The sequence below is a fragment of the Nelumbo nucifera genome, chromosome 1, assembly GCF_055504915.1.
Source record: "Nelumbo nucifera cultivar China Antique chromosome 1, China Antique-T2T, whole genome shotgun sequence".
NCBI classification, from domain to species: Eukaryota; Viridiplantae; Streptophyta; class Magnoliopsida; order Proteales; family Nelumbonaceae; genus Nelumbo; species Nelumbo nucifera.
The window spans coordinates 62,419,065-62,433,201 of NC_142649.1; the positions used below are offsets into that span (position 1 = coordinate 62,419,065).

The 14,137-nt window shown below is 38.2% G+C and overlaps 1 long non-coding RNA gene across 11 annotated transcripts; it reads left to right on the plus strand.

The window, feature by feature from the left end:
* Positions 1 to 2,678: 2,678 nt before the first annotated feature.
* Positions 2,679 to 11,623, plus strand: LOC104594317 (uncharacterized). Of its 11 annotated transcripts, none has more exons than XR_016080821.1 (8): positions 2,685 to 3,704; positions 6,284 to 6,341; positions 6,469 to 6,547; positions 7,361 to 7,393; positions 9,709 to 9,840; positions 9,978 to 10,052; positions 11,210 to 11,290; positions 11,394 to 11,623. It is a non-coding gene; the product is annotated as an uncharacterized LOC104594317 (long non-coding RNA). The 11 variants fall into 11 exon arrangements; XR_016080827.1 differs by having other exon boundaries at positions 9,978 to 10,038; XR_016080829.1 differs by having other exon boundaries at positions 2,683 to 3,704; positions 6,469 to 7,393.
* The last annotated feature ends 2,514 nt before the right edge of the window (positions 11,624 to 14,137 follow it).

Genomic DNA, 14,137 nt, shown 5'->3' on the forward strand with positions numbered 1-14,137 from the left:
ACCACCTCTTACGTGCCTTACTTAATCAACGTGGCACTAGTGACGTCACTGCCTGGCGGGCGATGTCTTGTTAGCCCTACGTGGTGCTTCGCCGCGTCCTTTAACGAGCCATGGGTTTATTGAGGGTCTGAGCACGTGCGTGCCTCACCATGGGCTCGGCCCAGGTTTCCCTTGGCTCAGGTTACGAGTGGGCTCGTTGCGGGCATGCAATGAACCGTGGGTTTTCAGGATTCTGCGATGCATGCTGTTGGTTCATCACAGGCCTGTGGTGCATCACCGGTTCACCGTAGCAGGGAAGTTGGCTGCAGGCTTTTCATATGTAGGGACGTGGTATCAATTCAGTGTTTAATGTTCCCTGAGGGTTTGAATGGACACTATATACCTACACTAGGTAAATAAAACAATTACCATTTTATCCATAAAAATCTATTATTAAAAGGGAATTTTTGTCCCATCCAAGTGTTGGTAGCTTTCCCCCAAGTGGGAAAGCTATTTATCCACCTGGGAGAAGGGTATCACTTAACCGGGTAAGTGATACATAGGAAAATAAACATTCCCTGGTCCCCACATAAATCTAAAAAACATAACATAGGTTTCTTGGTCCAACTTTCCCCCCCTTTCAAAATCCAAAAAACAAACGCCCCATTAGGAGTAGACAAGGTATACTTCACAACCTGAGCATCTAAGTTAGGAAATTGGTATATTTATAGACACCGTGGACACTCGCAATCTAAATACATAAATTAGTGGTGCTACTGCTCTGACCAAAAGGTTATTGAAGGAATCATGCATAGAGTTGAAAGCCATCAACTTATGCATATCAAAGCATGACTATGGTAGTTAGCTTGCGAGCTATCAACATGCTGCAATCAACCTCTTCCTTTGCCATTTCCTTCCTTGTGTTTTGTATGGTAGAAGGTGAGTGGACTGTGGACCCATCCATTCATTTAAAGCATTTGGGTTAAATAGGCAAGGTTTTAAAAACCAACCTAAAATTGGAACCTTTCTGGCCACCGATTTCCAGGTTGACGGTTTGACTGTTCGATTGAAACAGATAGCCCGTTCCAAATTAAAAAAATTAAAAAATTAAATAAAAATGTAATTAAAATAAAAATAGCCAAAAACCATTGAACAAGTCAATGGTATGACAGTCTAGGTCAACAAGTCGCTGATCAAATCAACGGTTTTTTTATCAAGAACTAGGTTAAGGGTGAAGCAGAACCAGTCGCCTAAATGGTTCTCGGATTGAACAGTTCGACCGTCCAGATCAACGGCAATTCAAAAACAATGACAATTGGTTATCGCCAATCCACCATGGAGAGTTGTGTTTGTGATATGCTCAGCATTCTCCTAGATGGATTTGCCCATTAACTAAACAAATTTTCTTGAGAGTCCATGAGCTATGGCCTACACCTCTAGTACTGTATGTGGCTCATGGTGCCACACAGACAAAACTATCACTCCATGATACTACAATCACACCATTCTCTCTACGTAGAAAAAAACAAAAGAGAGAGAGAGAAAGGGAATCATTTGGGCACTTTCTAATTCACCCTAATTATCAGTTAATAACACAAAACATCCTTACATTTCAACAAAACTAAAAATTCTTTCTTTTCTTTTCACTTTGAATAAGCCTAAATTTATTAAAAAAATGTTCCCAGATCACTATTTTCACAAAATATATACGTCAGGATATAAACTAGCAAGTTTACATTATGTGATGTGGAACTACTTCACATGATTTGGAACCACCACCTTTTATCTACATTATGTGATACTAATCTACTCCAACAAGTGTGTTGAATAACATTACCGCATCTTGCTACTATTTCATATAATTGCCTTGTTTGACATTGTACCCCTGAGGGCTCCTACACCTCATTAGAGCTTAAATTTCTAAATGAGAGTGATGCCTCAAGCTCCAACGCAGCTATTATCATTTCCACTTGGTCTTGGAGGCAATTTTGGAGATATGGGAGGTTACCTCCTATGGTTTGTTTGTTTGTTTGTTTCTTGGATTTTGAGAGGGGGGAAAGTTGGTCAATGGGATCTTGGTTCCCATTAACCAAGAAATCTATGTTCTTTCTTTCCGTTTATGTGGGGTCCATGGAAAATTTATTCTCCTTGAGCGTAAATGATATTTATCTCCCAGATGAGTAACTTTTCCACCTGGGAAAGTTGCCAACACTTTGATAGGACAAAATTATCCCTTTTAATAATGGATTTTTATGGCTAAAACAGTTATTATCTTATTTACCTAGGAAATAAAATAACATGGGTAAATGCACTTACCTGCTTACTTACCCAGGTAAGTGCATTTACCTGGTAAATAACTTACCAAAAAGAAAACGAGCCCTAGCCCTAATATCAAGCTTTTTTTGTGGAAGTGTATTATTCAACTACTTCCTACTCGTGATGTTCTACACCACAAAGTCTGATCACCTATTCCTTTACTATGATGCTAGCCGAGCAGTGTGGTGCGGGTCCCACTTAATATCAAGACCGGGGACACTCCTACCAGTTATCTCACCAACTGCCTTTTTTGCCGGTGGAAGAAGTTCATTCACCAAACCATGTGAAACAAAAAACAAAACGTAAGTAAAATAATAGAGTTGAAGAAAGGGCTCAATAGTGTGTTGAGAGACCCATATATCACTTGTATTTATAATGAGTTTGAATATAACAGTAATGAGATAAGAATAGGACTCAAAACAGAGTCAGTTACATTGAGTTTGTGGTGTCTGGCATGATTGGGATTGTTGAGCCTTATCCTAAATCATCGTGAGTCTTATCTTGTTTACATGCCCCCTCAAGCTGAAGTGTGGTACACAAGTGCAGCTTGTCACGAAGAGTACTGAATCTGGAATGAGGTAAACTCTTTTTAAATATATCTGCACCAACATTATCACAAAGAACAATAGGTGCAGGCCTAGGTGGAAGATGCATTACAAGAAAAACGATCAAAGCCGGCGTTTTGAGTCGGCGGTCTTTCGACCGTCGCTATAGGTATATCTATCGGCGATTTTTCATAGACCGCCGCCTACATTCGTTTTAAAAACTGGCGCGGCGGTTTTAATGTACATTCGGCGGATTTTTCGTGAACTGGAATTAAACCGGCTTAATCTTATAATGGACCGGCGTGAAGAAACTTATGGAGGAAAAAATTTCTTTCTCCCGCGCACGAACTCCTCTTCCTGTTCGAACAAAAACAAAGTTCTGTTCTCTGTCTGTCCATAGAGAACCTTGCTAAGAAATTTACAAGACATAAGTTATTCTTATTCTTCACGAGCAAGACAGAAGTTCTCTTCCAGCAGATAAATTTTGAAGAATAAGACAAGTTATTCTTGCGATGAAGTAAAGTTGAAGTTCCAAAAATGGAGGAGAAAAGAGGCGGGAAGGTGATTTAGGGTTTTACGTTATAGTGAGAGTGAAAGGTCTCCTGCTGCAACGGACCAGACTTCTTCCGAGAGTGCAGACAAGTTATTCTTCACGAGCAAGAAAGTTGGGAAGAAAATCTAGGGTTGTGCGATTTTCTGGACGACCTCTGTTCGTTCGAGCAAGATAAGAGAAGAGAAGGTAACGTTCTAGGCGACCTCTGTTAGTTCGAGCTAGGGTTCCCCTTTGTGCTTGAGAACGGGGAAATTTCTGGGCGCTATCCAAGCAAGCACCGACCTCTGTTCGTTCGAGCAAGAGAAGAAAAGGTAACCTTCTAACCCTTCTTTTAATAATTTGCCGCTGAAGAACAAGCCGACCATCTAGTCATTGACTATTATCAATTTCAAGTTAAGTTAGAGTTCCAAGTTAAGTACCTTTGTATTGATGGACATTAGTACCTTTGTATTCTTGACTGTGGTAGCAAGCTAGAGACTCTCAGGTCACTGTAATATGAATGTATATATATTGCCAGAGAGAGGCATGTGCTATGGAGGTATCTAGCAAATCTAGCAAATCTGAGATTTTAGAAATGTGCAGACTGCCTCTCTCTCTCTCTATTCTTTAGTAGGCATCACAGGCTTAATAATAAAATGTCAAGAACAGTACTGGGTCATTTTTCCTCTAGAAGCCAAGCATTTGTTCCCTTCATATATTTATATTAGTATAGATAGAGACTGTAATTAATCTGTAACTATCATACATTATCCCTCTTCTTAGAAGAACAAGATTCACATATTTAAAACACTAAATCTCAAGAAAAGAGAGGGCGGAATGGACCATTTTTATATGAGTGATCATAATAAAATTCTGTGTGGACAAGAATAATATAGAAATTGATGTAATTGATGCTGCAACAAGTGTGCATGCAAATCCTTTTGAAGACAAGAGCCATCCTTATAGAATCAAGTCATTTTCTTCTATATGCCACATCAGTTGGCACCCTGATAAGCATTGCCAAAAATAACCAGAAAATTTTCCACAAGTTAATTAGAAATTATTTTATATGCCAAGATCTCTTGCTCTTATATGACTTGTTTCAACAGTGAAGCACATCAAGATCTTTTTCTCTATAGCTAGGATTGGCTATCCATCATGATCTTAAGTGGCTCCCCATGCAAGATGGTGAAATTTCACTCTATCTAGTTCTCAGTTTAAATGAAGCTAACTTGTGCTAATAAATTAGCACCGTCCAAAAAAGGTATGAAGGTGTATTTAATCTGAGTACTTTAGTTTTTTCATAGTTATCCCACTTTGGGAGAAGGCTCAGCCTTATCTTAGCTTGTAAAGTGGTTATCTAGAATACCTTCCTATTTCAGCTGCATTTCTGGTGTCTGAAACATAGTGATCAACTTTCTGCTGGCAGATAGTTTAGCCAAGCAATGGGTACATAGAACACATATGTTTTGGGCTCAAATGTTGTAGTGATTTGGGATAGCTTCTACCGCTGGTTCCTTTCACAACTTATTGTTGTCCCTTTCAGTCCATATTGTCCTTGGCCATGAAAGAAACTAACCATTAGCCAACCGGGACTGTCTTCCAAACCTCTTCAGTCAATCTTGACAAGCCTTTAATCTCCCAGCACCATAGTAAGTCCTTTACTGATGATGGCATGGTCCAGCTCAAACCCACCGTAGAGAGATAATGGTTCCACAACTCTGCAGCAACTAGTCAGTGGAGGAAATACATCACAATCAAAATAATAGAAATATACAGACATCATACAATAACTTTACTGATAAATTTAAATAGTGAGATGGGAAACATGAAAGTTTGAATGCTTAACAAGCTAAATGGATGGAGTGGCAGTCTGAATAATGGCATTATGAAACATTCCACTGCAACAGAACATAATACAGAGGCTACTTAGCTATAAAACAAAGGGATGGTCATAGGACTAAGCCTCAGCTGTTCTTGTGGGAAGGTTCCATCAGGGTTCTTTTAAAATCTGGAAAGTAGAATTTAGGTGTCCTATGCAGTAACGCACTCCTTGTCCTTGGGTGGATGGTTTTTGAGTTTCGTGTAATGTGAATCACAGTGATCAACTCATAGTGTAGGCTTAAGCAATTTGTCATCACAGCTAAATAGATTTTCAATGCATCAGAAAATAGGGCCATCATCCCAATAAGTTAATAGAGAGCAGCATAGTTTATGACAATGGAAGCAACTAGTTTTTTTTTTTTTTTCTTTTTTTATTGTTAATTAGTTTGTCCATCATAGAGTATCTGTCATGTACCAATAACCCAACTCTTTAACCTGTTCTACCATTTCTTGGATGACCTGGCCAGTAAAGCATCTTACCCATTCAAATTAACAATAAAGTATCAATAGCCAAGAAAGTACCCAAAAAGGGCTATCCTGAAACCAATAACCAAGAAAGTTTGGGTTAAGTGGCCCTTATGCCATCCTATAGAAAAGGATAGTGACTTTGCTTTGTTGTATATATCTAATTAATATTTAATTAATGTTCTTTTACAAGAAAAATCAGGTTGACTGGGTTATTTGAAGGTCCTTTGATCTGTTGAAATTCCTGAGTTACAAATCATGTATCTCATATAGACCTAGCTTGCTTCAAAAAGTATTATGAACTTAAATGAAGGGTCCTAGCATTTGAAAGTTTAGTCCATATACCAATTTAAAAATCTTTTGTCTCTAACCCCCAGCTAAAAAGAAGAGAGAAAAAATAAGTGGAAAAACAGAAAAACTTGGGTGGTGTGACCTGTTGGGGCAATTAGCCTGGGTGGAGGAGCAAGTAGTTCAGTAAAGTATGTAAGTTCAAGTAAGATACTATTTTGCCTAATGGAAATGACACTAATCTGAATTTGTAAACTTGTGTCTTTCATTGCAGGTTTCTGAACTGAAGGGGGAAGATGTAGTTTGCATGATAAAGAACTCTGCTATTATTGGTACATTCTAAATCTGCCAACCCATTGAACACTGGTTGTTGGTTAACCATCTGGTATTAGTGATTTGCTATGCTAACCATCGGAACTAACCTGGATATGATACTTATCCTTCCTGAATTTTGGTCAGGTTTACTTATTTCAAAAATCTGCTATCTACAAGTGCAACATGGCTGGAAAACCTGCAGTTGTTACCCGAGTTGTGGACAGTATGACTGATAACCTGAGAACAACTCGTGCTGAGGCTACTGATATTGCAAATGCCGTATTGGATAGTAACTCATATCCCAAGTGGGAAATTAATTGTTTCTTCATCAAACCGGAAAAGATAGCTGGTTGAGGCTTTTGAGCTCCAAATGTTGTGCCTTTGTTCAAAACTTTTTAAATTAATAATGCAAATCAAGCGACATTTAATGTCAAGAATGAAAACAAGTCTCAAGCATCAAAAGCTATTATAATTTGTGCCACTGCTGTTATCTTAGGGAAGTTCTTGAGGTTACAATGTTTTTTAATTTTAATATATGATTAGGGAGGGTATTGGGTTTACCAGATAAGTGTTCTTCATATCAATTCTTTCTACTTATCTGGTTAAAATATATGTTCAACCACCTAATTTTCATTTTAAAAGCCCTAAATCAATAAGAAAAAGCATTTTAAGTATCTTGTATAAGAGTTTAGAAATTTTGAGATGATCATAGCTAATGTCGTTACATATGAATGAATAGACCAAAACATAGTCTGAAAGAAGATCAATCTTCCTGAACTTTTCTCTAGTTTTTTTTTTTTTTTTTTTGTATCAAGTCCATCAGCAAGGGGACCCTCTAGGTTGTTGATATTTTCTATATTAGTCTCATTTTCTAGTTATTTATAAAATTTCATTACTTCTTGATCTCTTGCTCTCCAATAAGGATGTGCTTTTCATGATCTTTTTTTTGTGGTTTATCTTGTTTAATAATTATGTGTCCTAAAATATTTTCTTCAAGGAAGTTTATCTTGTTTAATATGTGGGTTCTCTTTTGCAGGCTAATTCACATTACTTTGCCATTATTGAGCAGGTATCTTTGAATAACTTTTCAATCTGGTTTTTTAATGGCTATTGTTTCAACATTCATTACATGACCATTTCAAGTGGCCAAGCTATGGATTTTTCAAATTTTGTTTAATGTTATATCCATTGTTAGATCAATGAACACTTAAGTGATGTTTCAGATTTTTCAGAATTTTTGTTTGATCTGTTTTCTTAAGGGTAGTATAGTGGGACCGTATTTTGGACTTCTGTGATCCCAAGAAGCATGTTTACATCTTTGATAAGATACTAAAACTGAATGCTTAAAGTATGTCTATGAATCATCTTTTTTTTTCTTTCTTTCTTTCCTTTATTTATTTTTGATGAATAACAGAATTTTATTAATATGTAAAGAATCCTAGTTGTCCAAAAGAGATAGCAGGGGAGGTACAAAGACAGCTACCACAGAAATTTGTACAAAAATATAACTGCCTACACTTGAACCCTTGGCTCAGGCATTTCCCAAATGAGCCCTTGACAATTGACTCCAGCTCTTGCTAAACTATCAACAAGGAAATTATGTTGGCTTCATTAAATATTGTTAAATCTACAAATCCGAAAGAACTCTAAGAATTAATGTTTTCAATCATTCGACATTAGTGGGAAGTGAGAACCTTCCATCTTTTCACAAAACCCCTTTTGAATTCTAGGGGGATAGTGGGTTTTCTGTTTAATACTTGACAAAAATGGGGAAGGAAGAATACTAAAACATAGGACCCAAATTCCTTGTGGTTCATTCACTGTTCTATCTGCAACACCATCTTTCTGAGAGCTGCAGTTCCTGACAGCTGCAGTTAGGCAGCTGTTGTTGCTACTACAGCTGCAGCAGTAGTAGCAACAGTTGTTGACTGGCTGCAGTTGTTGACAGCTGCAGTAGCAGTGGCTGCTGCTGTTACAGTAACTCCAAGGTTTGCTTCTGAGTTTGATATGGCTGCAGCAACTACCATTGAAGATGCAACAACAGCTGCTGTTGTGGCAGCAGCAGTAGCTACAAGAACATGTTTTACAAATTTTGATAGGGAAGTGTCCTTAGCTGAAGCAGTAGATAGCTCAGACTCTGATGTATAAGATGGTCCAGTCCCTACCCCTACATCCAATGGATGACTAACACCCAAACCCTCCACACACTTGGGATGTTCCACATGTACGCCAGGACTAGCTTTTGATTGTATACCATGACAAGGCAGAGGTGGAAAATCCTGACCAGGACTGATATCAGTTTGATCCTTATTTCTGGTTCCATTCCTTCTCTTTTTCTTTCCTTCTTTGTTATCCTTCTTCTTCTTGGCCTCAATTGCCAAGGGATCTAGCTACTCAGTATCAATTTCAGAGAATAGGTTGGGGGGTGCAACAACACCACTTTCTAGCAAAACATCATGAAGCTTCAGAGAAGAGGTTGGGGGTGCCAAGGGAATGAACCACAAAGAAGAATACTAAAACATATTTAATTTGAAATGCTATGAAGATAAATGATGCCAAAGTTTTTCCCTTTGTGAATGTTTTCCTTATTCATATGCATTTTCTGATTTGGAAAGGGAAAGTGATTTTAAACATTTTCTAAGTTAAGGGATTATAACATACATTGGGGCCTAGAAGAATCTCAATGATCAATAGCTAGCAGACAAGCTTTGCAAGCCCCATTAACATTTTGTTTTTATTCTTTAGGAAGATAATAAGTAATAGTAATGGAACAATTTTTAGATTAATCAGATCCTTAGGGAGTTCTTAGGGAGTTCCCAGTGCCTATTGGGCCTGAAAACATTGCTCTACTACATTTTTGTCTCTACACTCCCTCCTCCATTTCAGAAGGACCTAGAGTTCCCATGTTACCGCCTACTGCCATCAGAGTTGAATTTTGTGACACCTCTACTAGGCAGAGTGAAAGTTTAGTGCTGCTAGGATGATGGAAGTTTTGGGTCAAGAAGGATGTGAAAGAAGTGCTGATTTGTTTTAATGCAGTTGGGAACCCCATACCATGTGATCAGCCACGTGCCTATCCAAGAGAATGTAATGGCTAGGAGGCTATTTGTAAATTATTGAATGGTAGCCATGGCCAATTGATCAGGAAAAAAGGGGAAAGAAAAATGTAGTAGTAAATCTACTTGGGTCAAACTGTTTTTGAATATTCTGTAATTTAGCTATTTGGAGAAAAATAAAGCTATTTGATGTTATTTTTAATTTTTACTGTTTTTTCCTTTTCTTTTCCCCCCTTTTTGAAGTAGGACAGAATTCATTTTGCTGAGATCAAATAGTTGGGATTAAGGCTGAGTTGAGTTGAGATCTTTTCTTTTTCTTTGATTGCAGGCAATGCAGAGCTGTACTGCAAAGTTGGTGTACCTTTTGTAATGGGAACTACAGGTGGGGACAGGGAAAGATTGTACAAGACTGGAAGACTCAAATGTTTATGCTATAATCTCTCCATAGATGGGAAAAGAGGTTTTTATATTCCTTTTTACATCTTTTTGTTTTTAGTATAATTAGGAATGTTTTTATTATCAATATAATTGGGAATGTTTTATAGCTTGGTTGTTCTTATTTCCAATAAAATCCATTGTGGTGGGTTTTTTTCTTAGGTTGTTGTATTTCTTGCTGCTATGGAGATTATGGCTGAACAATTTCCTGGAGCCTTTTCAGGTTATTCTTTACAAGTACGGTCTTCTCTTTCTGGATTAATTGTATACCTTCTGGTGTTTGATTTTATACATGGATATTCAAAAGTGTTCCTGATTAAAACTATTAAATCATGATACCTTGTCCATGATGAACACACAGAATCCTACAGGGAATCTATTAAAAAGGATCTTCTGAGAAGTTATATGCCAAGAATATTGAGAATGTAAAGAGGCTTCATAATCTGCTAAGAGACTCCACCAATGTTGATGTGGTTATTGAGAGGCCTAGTTGAATTGTTGGAGATGTATGCAGCAGGAGAAGAGATATTTGCATGGTGCATGAGGAGAGGAGTGGTGAAGAAAATTAGAAATGTAGAGGAGAAAATAGGGAAGTCAAACCTGATTACATTATTAGGAATTGGAGTAGCTTTGGGGGGGGGTTAGGAGGTATAGGAGTTGTCCCTTTCATGAGACCCATTAGAGGGAGGAACATGAAGAGGGGGCTTAGTGAGGTAGTGTGTAGAATTTGGATCAAGATTCCCCTCACCCTGAAGAGGAGGTCCAAATAAAAGAGACCTGATCACTAAATGTTCAGGGTCTTTTTATGGGAGGTGAAAAGTTTACGATCTCTATGTTTACAACTTCAAATATGAATGTTTTGTTTAGTGACAAGAGTTGTTCATGACGTATGATAAAATAAGGAGGCTACATTAACTAGATTTGGCAAGGGTGGAGGTGGACAAGGTGTCTGGCGTAAAATTTAGATAAAGGATTGAAGTTTCTGATACAATAACAAGGAATAGGATGGGAATTTGATGGGCTTAACTGAACTGAACTGAACTACATTTTGATGGGGTTACAGCAACATATCGTGGACATGAGCCAGTCTAGACTTTGTACTTTGGACTGGACAAGTATGTCCAAAACAACATGCAGCCAACACGACAATGGTCTTCTATTTGAACCATCCCAAATTCCGAATAGCCCACCTCATTTCTCTGACTGCCGAAAATACTATAGGTTCAGTTTGCTGGTTGCATTGATAATTTTTCATTTGCATTAGAATAAATGCATGATAACCCAAATAGGCCATTTAAATTTTGATTTATTTTTGCTTTCATGTTTGACTTTATCATGTTTGTTTGGGAGAAAGTCAAATAGTAGTAAAATGATGCTGTCCCCATCTTATACAGAAGAGAATGGACGTAGGAATGCTCTACTCAAAATTTCAAGGATGATTTAACACTCAATTCAACATGTCCCATTCTATGCATGTAATTCATTTTCTAAAATTGTTTATTAGTTGCAATTTTTTTTTTGAATTGTCATCAGTTAATTTTGATCTTATAAATAATTTAAATTGACATTCTTTTGCAGCTCAAGTGTCAAATATCCAAGTTGGCCAAAGTCAGCCCTTACAAAGTGAGAAAACAATATTCTTTTAAAGATTTTCACTTCATTTTATTTGATCTTGTATTTTGAGCATTGACCAATTTTTTACTGATAAACATAATCTATTCTCTAAAAATTTATATGGTATGATTTGCATGTTCAACAATCATGTTAAATGGATTTTCATTGGAAGACATGTTACATTATCCTGGAAATTGGATTTTTTTTTTTAATTTGTACTTTTATACATCAATTGGATATTGTATTTAAACAATTTGCTTTGAATATTATAATAATAAATAATTCAGGTACCACAAAAATTCTGCAATTAAATGGATATATGCATTTTTTTTTGAAAAAAATAGGTATATGCCGACAGTCATGTCTGCCGGCTTAGCTATCAACATGACCAAAAGATGTTAGAATTAACCTAGTATAAATAAAAATTAAAAAAAAAAGATCTAAGCCGGTGGTCATGAAACCGCCGGTTTAGCCACAACACATAAGGTGGGCGGTCCGAAAGAACATGAGGGAGTTCGACAGAAATCTAAGGCGGCGGTCTTTCGGTATCTAGGCTGGCGGTCTAAACCGCCGCCTGATTAATGCTAAGCCGGCAGCTCAGTGTGACCGCTGCTTTAGAGCAATTTGAACCGGCCACCTAAGGCGGCGGTCTTGACCTAAGTCGGCAGAGGTTTAGGGGGCGGACTAAAGACCGCCGCCTTAGATCAAAGCCGGTGGTCTTAAGGCCGTCCGCTGGCTTAGACCGGTTTTCTTGTAGTGTGACGAAGCACTTTTAAGAGATGCTGCACCCAAACAACTTCAGTGGCAGCAATGGCAAGAGCTTTATTCTTTGCCTTTGTACTTAAACGAGCAATAGTTTGTTTCTTCTTACCATTCCAAGAGATGAGATTGGACCCCAAGGAACAAAGCAAATCCCCCCGCAGAGCGTTTGTCATTTGGGCATCCCGCCCAATCTGCATCTGTATAAGCAGTAAGTGAGAATGAAGAAGAGGGTTGTAAACATAATTCATGAGAGAGGGTTCCCTTTAAATAACGCAAAATACGTTAAACGACACTCTAGTGAATGGTTGTCAGAGTAGAGAGGAATTGACAGACTTTGTTTACTGCATAAGCCCCATCTGGACGTGTTATAGCAACATATTGAAGTGAAGGGGTCAGGTAATGGAATGCCATCTGACTTAGAGAGCTTACAATGAATTGCAAGTGGTATATTCATGGGCTTGGAATCTACAAGAGCAGCTTTCTGAAGCATGCCTACTACGTATTGCCTTTGGGATAGTAACATACCTTTTGGTGTTCTAGTAACTTGAATACCAAGAAAGTAGTGAAGGTCTCCAAGGTCTTTAATGGCAAAGCACTGAGAGAGATTTGTAATGAACTTGTGAACTGCTGAAGGTTGGTTCCTGGTGACAATTATGTCATCGACATAAACCAATACAAAGAAAACAAGCCCATTTGAGGCATGAAGTAAGAATAAGGAGGGATCACATGTATATCCTTGAAACCCAAGTTTCATCAAGTAAGAATATAAGCGGAAAAACCAGGCTCTGGGTGCTTGTTTAAGCCCATATAGTGTCTTGTGCAATTTACAAACATAATGAGGCTGAGTATTGTTTTCAAAACCCGAGGGTTGCATGATATAAATATTCTCAGTTAACACACCATGAAGAAAAGCATTCTACACGTCCAATTGATGGATTGGCCAGTTATATGAGATTACAATTCATAAAATAGTGTGAATGGTCACATGCGTGATAATCGGACTGAAGGTATCAGTGTAATCTAACCCGTACTGTTGTGTAAAGCCTCTAGCCACTAAACGGGCTTTGTAACGGGCCAGAGAGCCATCTGAATTTCTCTTGAGTTTAACTATCCACTTACACCCCACGATATTGGAGGAGGTACCAAGCACCAAGTGGCATTGCGAAGCAAAGCTGCATATTCATCTTGCATGGCACGTTGCCACTCAGGGGTAGCATTTAGCTACTACAAAAGAAGTAGGCTCAAGGCTGGTGGCTTCAGCAATAAGAAATTCAGGTAACCTGTGACAGGAGAGGTGCAAAGGAGGATCTAAATGTACAACCGGGGCCCATTGTAGAACATCAACCAAATGAAGAATTTTCCATGGAGGTGTGTCCTCAGAACTAGATGCAAGAGATGATGGTACAGCAAGTGCATTCATGAGAGAGGATGGTGGTACGATCAGCTGAGACTCAATGGCTCGAGCTGCATTCATAATGGTGAACAGGAAATAGTGTCGGTACAGTGGGCTGAGAATTAATAGTTGGGGCCCATGTAGCTGAAGTTGCAGGTAGGTTGTCAACGGGATGATTCTGAGATACATCATTAACAGTTGTAGTACACTGGTCTATGGGCTGAGCTAAAGAAGAAATAGGCCCAAGAATTAATGGAGCTGAAATATAGGTACCAGCACTTGGCGTGGATGTGGACTTTGCAACAGAGGATTCAGTAGCAATGGGAACTGATTCTCATCAAATTTCACATGGTGTGAGATGATAACCTAGCCTGTAGAAGGGAGATAAAACCGATAACCTCTATGCATAGCACTGTAGCCAATAAACACACACTTATCAAATCTGTATGCAAACAAGAGGGTATAAGCATGTAAAACGAGTAAAGTGATCAATGAAAATAACGTAATACCGATACCCATTATTGGAAAGAGAAGGGGAAGGACCCCATACATC